Source organism: Spinacia oleracea, chromosome 5 (genome assembly GCF_020520425.1).
Source record: "Spinacia oleracea cultivar Varoflay chromosome 5, BTI_SOV_V1, whole genome shotgun sequence".
Classification (NCBI taxonomy): Eukaryota; Viridiplantae; Streptophyta; class Magnoliopsida; order Caryophyllales; family Amaranthaceae; genus Spinacia; species Spinacia oleracea.
The window spans coordinates 79,691,884-79,706,919 of NC_079491.1; the positions used below are offsets into that span (position 1 = coordinate 79,691,884).

At 37.9% G+C, this 15,036-nt stretch overlaps 1 long non-coding RNA gene across 1 annotated transcript; it reads left to right on the plus strand.

Annotated features, from left to right (window-relative positions):
• The first annotated feature begins 11,301 nt into the window (after positions 1 to 11,301).
• Positions 11,302 to 13,130, plus strand: LOC130460961 (uncharacterized). The gene is made up of 2 exons (XR_008921206.1): positions 11,302 to 12,127; positions 12,670 to 13,130. It is a non-coding gene; the product is annotated as an uncharacterized lncRNA (long non-coding RNA).
• The last annotated feature ends 1,906 nt before the right edge of the window (positions 13,131 to 15,036 follow it).

A 15,036-nucleotide genomic window follows, 5' to 3' on the forward strand; every position in this document is an offset into this window, starting at 1 on the left:
AGGCGCCTCGAACAAGCCAGAGAAGCCATCAAGAATGATAGGATCACCCGAGGTCTACCCCCGTCTAGTGCTAAGACTACTACCTCCGCACAAGACCACCCCACTCCTTCAAGGCAAGTCGAACCGGTCGAAATCATCTCTCGAAGGACATCTCCCATGAGGCACTCACCTTCTCCTATAAGGAGACGTCACTCACCCCCTAGCCGGGTTAGAGGCCATTCCCCCAGGACAAGGGCTTCACCCCCCGATCAACAGTCAGGGGCCCATTCACCTTCTCATCGCCCAAGGCATCGCTCACCCTCAAGAATAGGAAGGAGCCATCCACGCCGTGAACGAACATACTCGCGTCTCCCAGAGAGTAGAGGTAGGCATGCCTCCCCAAGAGAAAGATGGGGCTCCCCTCCACCAAGAAATGATAGGCACAGGCACACTTCATCATTACAGGAGGCTCTCACTCCCTTCTCCCAAGAGATAATGAACACCCCTCGCCGAGACAAAGTGAAGGTCCCTACCATCGAGCTTTTCGATGGAACTACGGATCCAGAAGAGCACATGGCCGCCTATGTGGCTCAAATGAACGTTCAGACTGGATGTGGAGCTACTTGGTGTAGGTACTTTCCCACCACCTTGAAGGGTCTTGCACTTATCTGGTTCAACATGCACGTGCCGAAGGGGAGTATCAAGAGCTACAGTGAGCTTGAAAAGGTGTTCATCAGCCAATTCGCTGCGGGTCGAAGACATCAAAAGACAAGTGTTAACTTGATGGCGCTTAGACAGGGAGAGACGAAGACTGTTCGCAACTATATCAAGAGGTTAAATGAAGAAGTCCTAAAGATACACAATCTCAAGGAAGAAACCAAGTTCGCAGCCCTCTTGGCGGGGCTTCAGCCAGATGACTTCAAATTCGAGTTGATCAAGTCCGGGGTGTCCAACCTCGGTGAAGCAATGGAGAAGGCCCAACATCCAAGCCACAAATATTTGTAAGATCAATTGGGGTGGTGAGAGTGAAACAAGGCAAAAACATAAGCCAAGACCAAACGACAGCCACGACCAAACTCAGCCCTCCCTCAAAAAGTTAGCTATGGTTGATGACCATGGTGAGGATCCGAGGTACAACCGCAATAGGCGGGAGATTTACCTTGATCTCAAAGGAAAAGACATCCTCCCTAAGCCACCTACAATTCGTACGCCCGAAGCAAAGCGAGACAAGTCACTTTGGTGTGAGTTTCACCACGAGTGCAGGCACACCACAAAGAACTGTAGGGAGCTGAAAAAGGCACTGGATCACTTGGATGACAAGGGCAAGCTGAATAATTACTTAAGGAAGAATCCTCCCCCAAAAACAAAAGCCAAAAAAAAGGAATCCCCTAGTGATGATACAGGAGACTACATTGGAGTGATAGCCAGAGGCTTGGCAACAGGCGGGTCTGTGAGCAAGGCGAAGGATAGCTTATGGGCACTTGAACATCAAGTCATAAAAGTGGCATCGTCTTCTCAAACAGCCCCGGTGTGGGAACACTAGCCACCCAATTCAAGAGTCACATGACGATCCCCTGGTCATCGAGATGAAAGTCGCTAACTCAACGGTAGGGCGAGTGTTAGTGGATAGCGGATCATCCGCCGACATCATTACTCTAAAGTGTCTAGAAGGGCTCAAGTATTCCAAAAATGATCTAAAAACCATCTCCCAACCACTCATTGGGTTCGGAGGTTAAGCCGTTCATCCCCAAGGCACTATCAAGCTACCCGTCAGGCTGGGTCCCAAGAACAAAGGAAGGCGATTGCTAGTAGAATTTCTTGTCTTTGATATCTCCTTACCATACAACATCATCTTAGGTCGGCTTCTATTAAACAAAATAAAAGCCGCAATCTTTGTGTACCAACTTCTCATGCAGTTTGAGTTGGAAGATGGAACCGTGGGAAAAATCTTTGGGGATCAACAAGTGGGCAGGCGATGATATGTTAATAGCCTCAAGAGAGGGACAAGTACGCCCCCCCCCCCCCCCCCCCCCCCGCCACTGGCCAAGAAAGCCAAGCTGGAAGGGACTCGAATCTCCTGAAGGCAAGCCCCTCCCTCGTCCATGGAACGCCGACAACCTTAGAAGGTTTTATGTTCAATCTCCTAAGCATTTCTCCCTTTCTCAAAAGTACTTAGCTTTATAGCTCACATCCATAGTTTTCAATGATGAAAGTGGGGGTAAGATACATGTAAGCCCGACATAGGCTAAATAACATTCCATCGTTGTAAACGAATTTTCAATGTTTCAAAGCAATAGTAAAGAGCTCGGCGGATATTACATAGGAATTTTTTTTGTCTTTTTAGAATGTTGAAAAGTAGAAGCCAAACATTGGCCAAGCAAGTTCAACGTACATCAAAAGGAAAAGACAAGCCAAGTTCAAACATAGAAGCCCATTCTCATGCTTAGCAAAATAATCTAAGTCATTTTCCAGAATGGTGCATCATCCTTCGCCCAAGCATGGGGCTCATTAGTCCCTTTGGAGAACAACAACCCATTCCTATACTTAGCAAAATAATCTAAGTCATTTTCCAGAATGGTGCTTCATCGTTCGCCCAAGCATGGGGCTCATTAGTTCCTTGGGAGAACAACAACCCATTCCCATACTTAGCAAAATATCTAAGTCATTTTCAAGAATGGCGCATCATTGTTCGCCCAAGCATGGGGCTCATTAGTCCCTTTGGAGAACACAAGCTCATTTCCATACTTAGCAAAATAATCTAAGTTATATTCTAGAATGGTGCATCATCATTCGCCCAAGCATGGGGCTCATTAGTCCCTTTGGAGAACAGAAGCACATTCCCATACTTAGCAAAATAATCTAAGTCATTTTCCAAGATGGTGCTTCATCGTTCGCCCAAGCATGGGGCTCATTAGCTCCTTCGGAGAACAACAACCCATTCCCATACTTAGCAAAATAATCTAAGTCATTTTCCAGAATGGTGCTTCATCGTTCGCCCAAGCATGGGGCTCATTAGCTCATTTGGAGAACAACAGCCCATTCCCATACTTAGCAAAATATCTAAGTCATTTTCAAGAATGGCGCATCATCGTTCGCCCAAGCATGGGGCTCATTAGTTCCTTTGGAGAACAGAAGCCCATTCCCATACTTAGCAAAATAATCTAAGTCATTTTCCAAGATGGTGCTTCATCGTTCGCCCAAGCATACGGCTCATTAGCTCCTTTGGAGAACAACAACCCATTCCCATACTTAGCAAAATATCTAAGTCATTTTCAAGAATGGTGCGTCATTGTTCGCACAAGCATGGGGCTTATTAGTCCCTTTGTAAAACAGAAGCCCATTCCCATACTTAGCAAAATTATCTACATCATATGCGGCGAGTAAAAGCCATGGCACCATCATGTGCGGCGAGTAGAAGCCATGGCACCATCATGTGCGGCGAGTAAAAGCCATGACACTATCATGTGTGGCAAGTAGAAGCCATGACACAATCATGTGCGGAAAGTAGAAGCCATGGAACCATCATGTACGGCGAGAAAAGGCCACGACACCATCATGTGCGGCGAATAGAAGCCATCGCACCATCATGTGTGGCAAGTAGAAGCCATCGCACCATCATGTGCGGCGAGTAGAAGCCACCTAGCCTTGGCCTTGGCCTGCCCTCACACTCACTAAACAAGCCCAACGCCCAAAACCCGTCAAAACACGAAAAATACAAAAACACTTCCATACTTAAAAAATAAACTAAGTTCTTGGGGCTCGGAATATTCGGCAAACAAACCGCCCAACAATAACGCCCAATCAACCCAGCCATTTATCTCGCTCGCATCAACCGCCCACCCGTCGAGCCGTTGTGTGTGCGACAAGGAGCAGCCCAGCACACCACAACTCGCAAACTACATGCGAGGAAGAGCAGCCAAGCGTGCCTTGTGGGCGACAAAACGAAAGCCACGCCCGGGGACACTCACGCCTCCCACCTACGTCCCACGCACCTGGACGGGCAGCTCGTGCGCGCGCCCCAGCTGCTGTGAAACAACAGCCACGCCCGCCCATAGCAGCCATGTCATGTCCGCAAACCAACAGCCGTGCCCATAGCCATCGAGCGAGAAACAACAGCCACGCCAAGCTATGCTCACACCGGACAACATACATGTATTAAAAGCCAAAGATGTATACTCATTAATTTGGCTTGGCGAGTGATTTGTCTTGGCTTTGTGGGCCTAAATTCCTATTTGTGGGTCACCAACCAACCGCCACAAAGTTTTAAATACCACTCGCCATCTTCTACTAAACCATCAAAAGTAGTAGTACTCCACGTCATGATTTTGGTGGATGCTTATGCATCATGTGGTTAATAATTGTTCACCTAAGTTTTAAGGTGCCACCTTGGACATACACTTTACTTTGTAAAGTATGGATTATGGAATTGCAGGCAACACTCACATGCATTGTAAGTTGGCGGCACACAAAGCCAAAAATAATACCCTCAAAACCAACCGCCATGTTTTTATAAACCCACATTCGGCGAGCTAAATACTTCGCTGCGCATCAACCACTCGCCCAGACCTATGGGCGGAATGGCAGCCTAGTTCTGTGCACGGAATGATTGTAATACCTCGTATTTTTCTATTATTATAAATATATTTTATTATATTTATAAAGCATTTCGTTGTATTTTTACAAAGTAATTTCATTTAATGAGAATTAAATGCGCTTTTTATTTTTAATTAATTTAAATATTAATTATTTCGAAAACCGTATTTTATTAAATAAATTCAAGGAATTTATTTTGTCGGGAATTGTTGGGTCGTATTTCAAAAACGAATTTAATAAACTTAAAGCCCAGTCGTGTTGTTTTAATTAAACCCAACAAAGCTTGCAAGGATTAAATTCAACTAAGCCCAAAAAGCAAGCCCAACCTTAAACCCTAATACCTAACCCATGAAGGGATGAGAACCTATAAATACCCCTCCCCTTCATGAGATCCCCAACCTAAAATTTCTGAATTTTCTCTCCTCCCTCTCTCTTGTTCGTCCGCCCTTGCTTCAGCCCCAAGGCACGAGTGCCTTGCTCGTGTCCTTGCGCTCGTGTGCCCAGCCGCGCCTCACGCGCACCGCACACCCGTTGCTCTCTCGCTCGCCTCACCCGCTCGCCCTCGTCGCAGCCCGCAGCGTGTAGCACTCGTTGCTGCTGCTGCTGTACGCGCACCTCGCGTGCCCTCTCTCTCTTGCCCAACGCACCTCGCGTTCCCTCGCCCCCGCCCAGGCCTCGTCGCTGCCCTCGCGCGCGCTGCTGTGCCGTGCGCTGCTGTGCCGTGCGCTGCTGTGTCGTGTGTGTTGTTGTTGCTCGACGCCCCACACACACAACACATCAATTGTTGTGTGTGTGTGTGTTGTTGATTGGTGATAATCAATTGTATACTTTTTTTTAAACTTTGATTCCAGTTTTTAAATTGTTTTAATTATTGTGATTAAATTTAATTATTGGATTGTTTAGATTAATTAAAACGGTTATGAACACCGTGTTGGGTTAGTATTGTGTTTTAATTAAAGAGATTGGTTTTGAAGATTTAAATTATGATTTTCAGATTTAATATGTTTATAAAGTGTGGATTTTTGAAGTCAAAACATGTTTTTGGATTAAACTATTGCTAGAGTTTTGGTTTCAAATTGATTAAGCAATTGATTTACATAATTTAATGACAATTTAAATTATGGGAATCAATCAAAATTTTCAGAATGTTTATTAGCTTTAAAAGGATGGTTTTTAAGGGTTTTAAAGCTAAAAAGTCAATGTTTTTATGCTAGGACTTGAGTTGACTATTTGAGACTATTAAATTACCAATTAATGATTGAATTTTAATTAAACTAAGGGTTTTAGTTTCTTAAATAGTTGCTGGAAATTTAGTAAACATGGATAATAATTTAGTTCTCTTATTTTGTTTTATAGGAGTTGATTTCTAGTGAGTCGTGATTCGCACAGTGGCCCCCGTACTTAGGTATTCCAGGTACGTACAAGACTAGGGTGACCACCCATCCCTTGAGGACTTTGTGAAGTATATTGAATGCGAATCATGTGAACTTATATGTTATGAATTCATGTTTGATGATTGGGAATGATTATGTTGTTATGAATTCATGTTTAATGTTGAGAACAAGCATGTTATTATTATTTTTGAATCTATGTGAACGAGCATGTTATGAATTGAATTATGCTTTATAGATTCTATGGAACTAGCATGTTATGGACTTTATAATCGTTGAATTATGTCAAGCATGTTGTTCAAGTTGGCTTGCATGTATGAGTATTGCGCATGCAAGTTATTATTATTATGCTATAGTACAAGATGTCTAGCATAATTATTGAGCCAGTCGAATATTGCCAGTGAGCAATATATATTCTACCAAAGGGGTAGAATATGTTAGAGAGTCTATGTGAATTGAATTAAGGACAATTCGTGCTAAGGGCACACCCCGCTTGTTAATAGGCAATGTCGGGTTATCTCAAACAGTGTTTTTGAGAAGGAACAATGGGAGTAATTTCACTTGAGTCTTGTTTGATCACAAGTCCTAAAGAAGTAAAATATTAAAGAGTAATTGTTTACTTGTTTAATTGTTCAATTGTTTGTATGTTGTGTCTTGAGTCGCCTTGAATATAATATATTAATTAACGTAAAGTGTAACCCAAAGAGCTTCAAAACTCTTGGAACGTATATACCTTGAGTATGAACAATGGGGGGAGTCTTGCCGGAAAACTTGTACTCCTAGAATGATACAAGACGTTGTTTCATTCTCTTTTATGCCGTTGTGCATTGGAATTCCTGTCGGTATGGCCCGACTGTCGGTAGTAGCCCGACTTATTTTTGGTGTATGGTTGGCTCCCATCACCCTTTCTTTCCTTTTGAGGATACTTTACTTTACCCGTTCGAATCTACTTTTTATTAAACTGTGAGTCAAGAGTCGTGTCATGTGTAGAGTCTTGTCTCCATGTTTACTTGTTTATTATATGGCTTTTGCATGTGGATTATCTAATTGTCGAGTGAAGCATGTTAGGATAGAATGTTATTCTAGCTTGTTCGTACTCAGTTTTTTCTGACTTCGTGCTTCATGTCTTCTGGTCATGGCCTTTGCCTTGATGACCCTATGATGAACCATTAATTGCATTTGCGTTGTTGGGGAGTATATTTTTAATAAAGCAGGTTTGTAGAGATAACTTGCGGGAGAAGTTATCATGGGATTCGAGTTGAGAGTTTTATGCTTCCGTAATTTATAAACTGTATTTCTATTTATAGTCATGACTAATACTACTATTTTCAGTTAATGGATTTTCAAACGGTTTGTTTAGTTTGGGCCTCAACGGTTCCAACTTGTTTTAATTGCCATTAACTATTTATTTAATATGTTTTGAAAGTTAGTTAATTCCGCTGCGTAATTCTGGTAAATAGCCTTAGCCGTTATCACAGTGGCGGTAATATCTTGGTAATTCCTGTGTTTTAAGTTGGAAAATATTTTATAAAAAGCAAGGAATTATTAGGGTGTTACAATGATATATAGCCCGCATACATGTATTACAAGCCAAGGATGATAATTCGACCAGAATACTATGTCAAATATCAAGAGCCAAGATTATTCCGCCAAGCTCCCGAGTCTTCGAACAAACTCACAAATTTGGCGTGGGGCTAATGTTCGGGCCCTCTCGTGGGACCCACTTTTATAGAAATTACCAAAATACCCCTCTAGGGGGAAATTACTCAAATACCCTCAAACACAAACCCTCTAATGGGCTCAAACCAGAATTTCGGGATCCATATCTCAGCCTCCTGCAGGCCCAAGGTTTCATACCCATACAATTGCTCATATTTACTAATAATGCCCCCAGTATTACTATAAATATGACCCACCTAATCATTACCCAGGTATGCAATTATTCCCAAACTCACTCTCTGACTACTTTCTCTCTCTAACTAGGACTGACTTGAGCGCCGAAGAGGATTTTCTCGGGAACCCCCCCCCAGCCAGTTTACGTTTCTCCCTTTTGTAGGAAAACGACAGCCGATTGGAGGAAAATAACAGTCAGGTTAACGAGGCTTCCCCTATTTTCACACTTAGCAATTTCTTCGCAGAAACAAAAACCTTGTCGTTAAAGGGAAAATCACAAGGTGGACAATCCTCCACCTAGGCCTTGTTCTTTTGGACTTTTTTTGCAGTTCCATTAAGTTCAGTTCAGTTCAGCTCCATTAAGTTCAGTTCAGTTCAGTTCAGCTCCATTAAGTTCAGTTCAATTCATCTTCATTCAGTTCAATTCAGTTCAGTTCAAAAGAACGGATTAATCTTTCTTTGTAATTATTTTTATTCTTGATATTGCAATTAAATTGATATTTATTACTTTCATATACTCCGATATACTCCCTCTGTATTTATTTAAGGGATACACTTGCCTTTTCCGGCCGTATTTATTTAAGAGATACACTTGCCATTTTTAGTAACTTATCAACCCCACCATCGAACTAAATAATCTATTTACTCCCCACCCCCACCTCTCACCTCCTAAAATGACATGGTCCCCACTTATTTTACTTATTAAAATATCAACCCAACCCCACTTGTTTTATTACTTTATTTCATTTAATTCTTTTTCTTAATACCCGTGCCCGGCCAAGTGTATCTCTTAAACAAATACGGAGGGAGTAATAATTATTATTATCGTTATTATTACTTAAATATTACTATTATTATATTAATATTATATGTAATTATTGTTATTAATAAATAATTATGATTATTGTAGTTATTATTTATTATTATGAGTATTGTTATAAATATTAACATTATATTTATTATTTTATTATTTATTATTTAGGAAAAATTACTTTAAATAATCCAACCTTTCGACGATTTCCTGTTAATAATCCAACATTTGAATTATTATCTAATAATCCAACCTTTATACCCCATTAATTTTTATTGCACCCATCTGACCGGCAACCGGTCAAGAAGGTCAATTTTTTTTATTTATCTTTTATTATTATTTTTTAATGTTCAATTTATAACCTCTCCTTTATTTCTCTCTCTTCCTTCAAATCTAGCTTATTCGAAGCTTTCTTCTTCCTCCATAAGTTCTCCCCTTTTCTACAAGTTTATGAAACTTCAACCAACATTTTCTCTTACACTACGAATCAATTAACGATAGTTAACACCTTTTCTTTGCAAAATTATACTCCTAAAAAAAAACAAATTTATTGAGGTGCTTGAAGTGGGTACGAATGATTACTACTGCATTTGAGACTACAAAATCCCAATTAAATTTTACCACCTTTTCAAATTAGCACAAATTAAAGAAAATCAAGGAAACCCACATGCCCAGGAAAATCCTAATCCTTGAAACATCGTCATTGGAACCATTGGTGCACCGCAAAAACAAAATAAATAAAACAAAAATAATTTGCTGAAATCAACCGCCACAAATTTCGAAATTAAACTTCAAAATTAGGCAATTACAATAACAAAGGAGAAAAAGAAGGAGATCGAGAAATCTTGTTGTTGAAGATCTTGTTAACTTCCATCTCCAACTGCTGATTTCTTCTTACCGTCATTAATGGAGAGAAGAAAGATGGAAGCAATTGAATTGAAATTGACGATGAAGAAGGAGACAGGGAAAGGGGAGATAGAAAAGGGCTGGTGAGGATGAACAAGATGATGTTCAAAATTACAAGATAATGAAGAAGGAAGGAGGAATTGAAATAAAATAAATAAAACCAAGACAATCGTAAAACAAATAAAGCCATAAGGAAGGAATGAAAAGAAAAAAGAAAAAGAATAAGAAAAAGAAATTAATTTTTTTAAAAATATTTAACGAATAGGTGCATGACACGTGTATAGGTTACCTGTTGTATCAGGTTGGTGACCGATTGGGTGCAATAAAAGTTAATGGGGCATAAAGATTGGATTATTAAATAATAATCCAAAGGTTGGATTATTAACGGAAAATCGCCGTAAGGTTGGATTATTTAAAGTAATTTTTCCTATTATTTATTATTTATTATTTATTTATTTATTTATTTATTTATTTATTTATTAATTATTTATTTATTTATTAATTATTTATTTATTTATTTTTTTATTTCATTATTTATTATTTATTATGTACTATTTATTATTTATTATTTATTATTTATTATTTATTATTTATTATTCATTATTCATTATTCATTATTCATTATTTCATTATTCATTATTTATTATTCATTATTCATTATTCATTATTTCATTATTCATTATTTATTATTTATTATTTATTATTTATTATTTATTATTTATTATTTATTCAGTTTCATTCAGTTCAGTTCAATTCAGTTCAGCTCCATTAAGTTCAGTTCAGTTCAATTCAGTTCAGTTCAGTAAGTTCAGTTCAGCTCCATTAAATTCAGTTCAGTTCAGCTCCATTAAATTCAGTTCAGTTCAATTCAATTCAGTTCAACTAAATAAAGTTCAGAAGAACAGGGTCTAGACCAACGCTTCGTTAAATGAAGTAACTTGTAAGGCGTTGGTGAATAGTGATAGTGTCAGCCACCTTATTACATGGCACGTGTAGCAAAACCAAAGCTACAAAAGCCCAGAATAAACAAAAGATCTAGCAATTGAGCGGATCATTCACTGATTTTTGGCTTCGTTCTTTTAAATTGCAGTAAATTCGGAGATGTACTCCTCCGTCCCTTAATACTCATATCGGTTTGATCGGTGCGGAGTTTAAGACACTTGAATTGACTTATTAATTTAATTGGTGTTAGTTAATAGTGCGGTATTTTTTTAATATAGTTAGTGAAAAATGTGTAAGGGGTGGGGGGTGGTGAGTGGGAGTGTGAATTTTTAAATGATTTTTTGTAGGGAGTAGGGGTATAGGTGTGTAAGTGTGAGAAATAATATAATATTGGTAAAAATTTCCATTTAAAAAGCGGTGCGAGTATTAAAGGACGACTGGAAAAGGAAAGCGGTGCGAGTATTAAGAGACGGAGGGGATATGAATTACGATTTGAAAGCAAAATTCGATTTTTAAACCTTTTTTTTAATGTTTTTTTTTTACTTTATTACTGCAGCAACAATATTTGGAATTTATGTATTACATTGAGGACTTCCGAGTTACTCATTAATTGGGAAATTTCTCCCTATTGAATGGTAGTTTCGTAAATAAGTAAGAGAATTAACTCAATGAATGAAAGCCCAAGTCGTAAACACTACAAGAATCAGTAGCAACTAAGGTTATTATTTTGTAAAAGGAAAGACAACTATAAAATCGCCATATTGTAAAGAAAAGCAAACAGGGCAAAAAGATATTGTCCTTATTGATAAAAACAAAAATGGCGAAATATTCCTTTGCCTTCTTGACAATAACAGAAAAGGCGACTTACAACTTTCGTCCTCTTTAATGGTACTCCCTCTGTATTTTTTAAAAAAATATACACTTTTCCAGAACGGTTGTATTTTAAAAAGAGACACACTTTTATTTTTTGATATGTTTTGGTCCCTTTCTAATTATATCTTAAAAAAGCAAAATGGCGAAATATTTCTATTTTTCTTGTAGTCCTCACACTTACTCACATAATCATTTTTACTATAATAAATAATTCACCCACTACCCCACTTTCATCTTATTTTAATAAATTCAACTCACTAACCTAAAACTATGTGCCTATCAAAGTGTATCTCTTTTTAAAATACGGAGGGAGTAATAGAAAGACGACTTTTAAGTTTCGCGCTCTTTGATCAATATTTTAAAAAAAAACACAAAACAAAGAAACACTCACAATCTTCAAAGAACACTTTGCCCCAAACTTACAACACTCTACCCAAACTTCTCCAATTTTCTCTTCGTAAGAATCCCAAAATGAAGGCACACAAATTTGATTTCCCGGTCTTCAGCTTTCTCTCTCCCTAAATCTTCAATTTATAAGCCTTTTTTCTCCCCTAAATCTCTAATTTAGCTTTCTCTCTCTCTCTCTCCATCTTCAATTTTGCTGGTAATAAAACCTAAGTTTATGCGTTTTGGTTCGCCTGAAATTTGGTAGATTCGCCTAAAATTCGGTTGAGTTCGCCTGAAATTTGGTCCAATCATTTGCTCATATCTTAAGTTCCTCTGAAGTTCCTCTGATATCGTATTTGCTCAACTTCTTCTCCTCTTTGCGTATTTTTTGTGTGGGCTGGTATTTGAATTTTGAACCTAAGTGACGAATTAGGAGATGTACAAGCAAATTATGTGTCATATTGATTTTGATTTTTTTTTGCTTCTAAGTCATTATTATTTGCCTAGTTCTCTGTTTTATTGCATTTTGTTGTTTTAATTTGGACGATTTGGCTTTTTTTTTCCGCTTTGGGTGATATAGTTTGGCCTTAATGTTTGTTTTTTATTTGATTTAATTGAGATTATCTGAATTAAATTAGAAATGCACTTTATTTAGTTGCATTGGAGATTTTATGTTTGTTTGGGAAAAATGAGCTGTGTTGGATTTTGTTTTCTTGTCTTGGATATTGTTTTTTTGTTGACAGTGGCAAATAGTTTTACGGTGTAATTTATCAAGGGTAAACATGTGTTACGTTTATGGTTGAGTTTTGTGTACACCCAACAAGAATGGTTGAATAGGAAGTTTTTGTTGGAGTTGGGTGCTTTTGGTTTGAGATTTTGTTTGTTCTCTTTCAGATGGTGTAATGTAGTTGGTACTGCTCATAATGGCTTAAATAATGTGTTTGGTGTGCATAACGTCGTGATTGGGTTGGTGCTGCTTATTTGAAGTAGATCGCTGCTGCTCGAAAATTGGAATACAGAATCTGGCTTGGGGAACTTTGGGTTAAATGGTTATTACTTTTACAGAAGACTTGTGGCATATTGAGACTTAAATATGTGTTTGGTATGTTAGATTGATGTCACTTTGTTGCGAAAACAAAAATATAGAAACAACATTGAGCTCAAGTTTGATAGGAACATAAGGTATTGGGTGATATGTAATATATTAAGGAAGGTTCACTGTAATTAACAGCTGGGTAATATGGGTGCATAACTCGAAACTCTGCTGAATATGTCAATTATCCATTTTCATGACTTGGATTTTGGGAATATTGTTTAGTTAAGACATGAAAGAAAGTAAATTTGAGATTACAAAATATTTTCAGTTCATTACTTCTTGTATTCAGATGGGTGAAGAAGAGATTAATGTTCAACAGTTTAAGCGAATGAGAGACTCCAAGGTGAGGCCTAATGAATATACATTTGTAGCAGTTATTACTACTTGTGCCCATCTTGGTAGAATCATCTAGGTGTAGGGGAATACAATTAAACATAATAACATGTGCGGAAACAATCCCCAAAGACAGGAAACATGAAAAAGACATTCTAAAATTCCTCATGTAAAAGGCATTCTAAAATTTTGACAAAAAAAGCATTTTTCGGCCGAACCCAGAATTCCCAAATTCGAAGCCTAACTATGACTTTTCGGAGGTTTTAGTTTTTCGAACGCAAAAGTTTGTAAATTTAAGATGTTAAATTGAATATTTGCGATTCTTGTTGATAAATCTTGAGTTTTAGATTGACCTACAGTATATGTTTAACAACTTTGAATGCCTAGGCTTGTTAATTATAAAACCTAATTTGTAATTATGATTAATTTGTTGAAATTCGAATAATTTAGAATTGATTTATTTTTCATAATTAATTAATAATTTAATTAGGTATCCATGATTAAAATCCACCATAAAAATTGTTAATTTGTGTTAAATTTTAAATTTTTATGACCTATATTTGAATCCATGTTAATCGGAAATTAATTGATTAATAAATTTTCGATTTTTCGCCCTAAAATTATGAAATTAATTTGATTTATTAATTTGTCATTATTTTAAATTAAAAATTTTAAATTTTTATGACGCTCATAAATGTTTCACGCACAAAGCAATGGAAGCTACGTGTTACCCTTAAGGGGTGTTGTATAGTGCGGGCACGCGACGACGAGCAAGGGAGCTCGTCGCCCGTGCGGTACGAATGCAGCGAGCAACGAGCTATGCGGCACGCAAGGCCATGCGCCTAGGCGTGCGTGCAGGGCGATGGGCGAGGGCATGGGCACACAGCACGAGCACAATGCGTGTAGGCAGTAGTGCGCTGCGCCACGACGCACAAAGCTCGCCCAGGGGCAGCAGCCACGACGCAACACGAAGCTGCGCGCAGCGTATCCTGCAAGGCTGCATGTGTGCGTGGCATGGGGCGTGTGTGCTTATGGCTGTGCGGGTCGTGTGCTACGATCAATGGCGCGGGGCATGGGCCTCGTAGCTCAATGGGGCTTGGGCGCAAGCCCAAGTGTCTCGTCTTGCAAAGTATTGATGCGTTTCGTTTTAATTTTAAATTTTCAGTTCGGAAATAGTTTTAATTAAATTTAAAATTAATTATTTAAATTTTTTTCTCGGATTTTAATTTTTAATATTATAATTATTATAAATTTTAATTTATACTAATTATTTTACTAAAATTAAACCTTGAATTAATTTAAATTCATTTAATTCAACTGAAAAATAAATTAAATCAATGGATTCAATTATAATTTTATATGAGCTTTAAATTTTAATTAAATTTGTATGTTTCCGGTTAGACTAGAAATACATTTTTATGTTTAAAATTAGTAAAGCATATAAAGTTATTGGTTTAAGTGGGAGTATTTTTAGTCATAAACTCTTGATTAGGTCTACAAATCCTTTAAGGTTAAACAACTTGATTAGAATTAATAAGGACTGAATAATTGGTAGATTATTGGTGCCCTTGATTAATTGCTGCAAATATTTATATGATGCAAACAACGTGTTTTTACTAACCAACTATGTGGGCCATTCATGATAATGAATGGGTTAATGTTATATATTGTGTATGTACTGTTTTGTAGGTTATGAAGTGACTAGTATGGCCCAAATAGGATAGAAAATATGGTCTGCGTACCATTAATTTGAATGTAATTGGTCTAAAGCACCAAATTTGTTTTTCCATTCAAAAATGGTCTGCGTACCATCAAATAGTTGTAATTAGTTT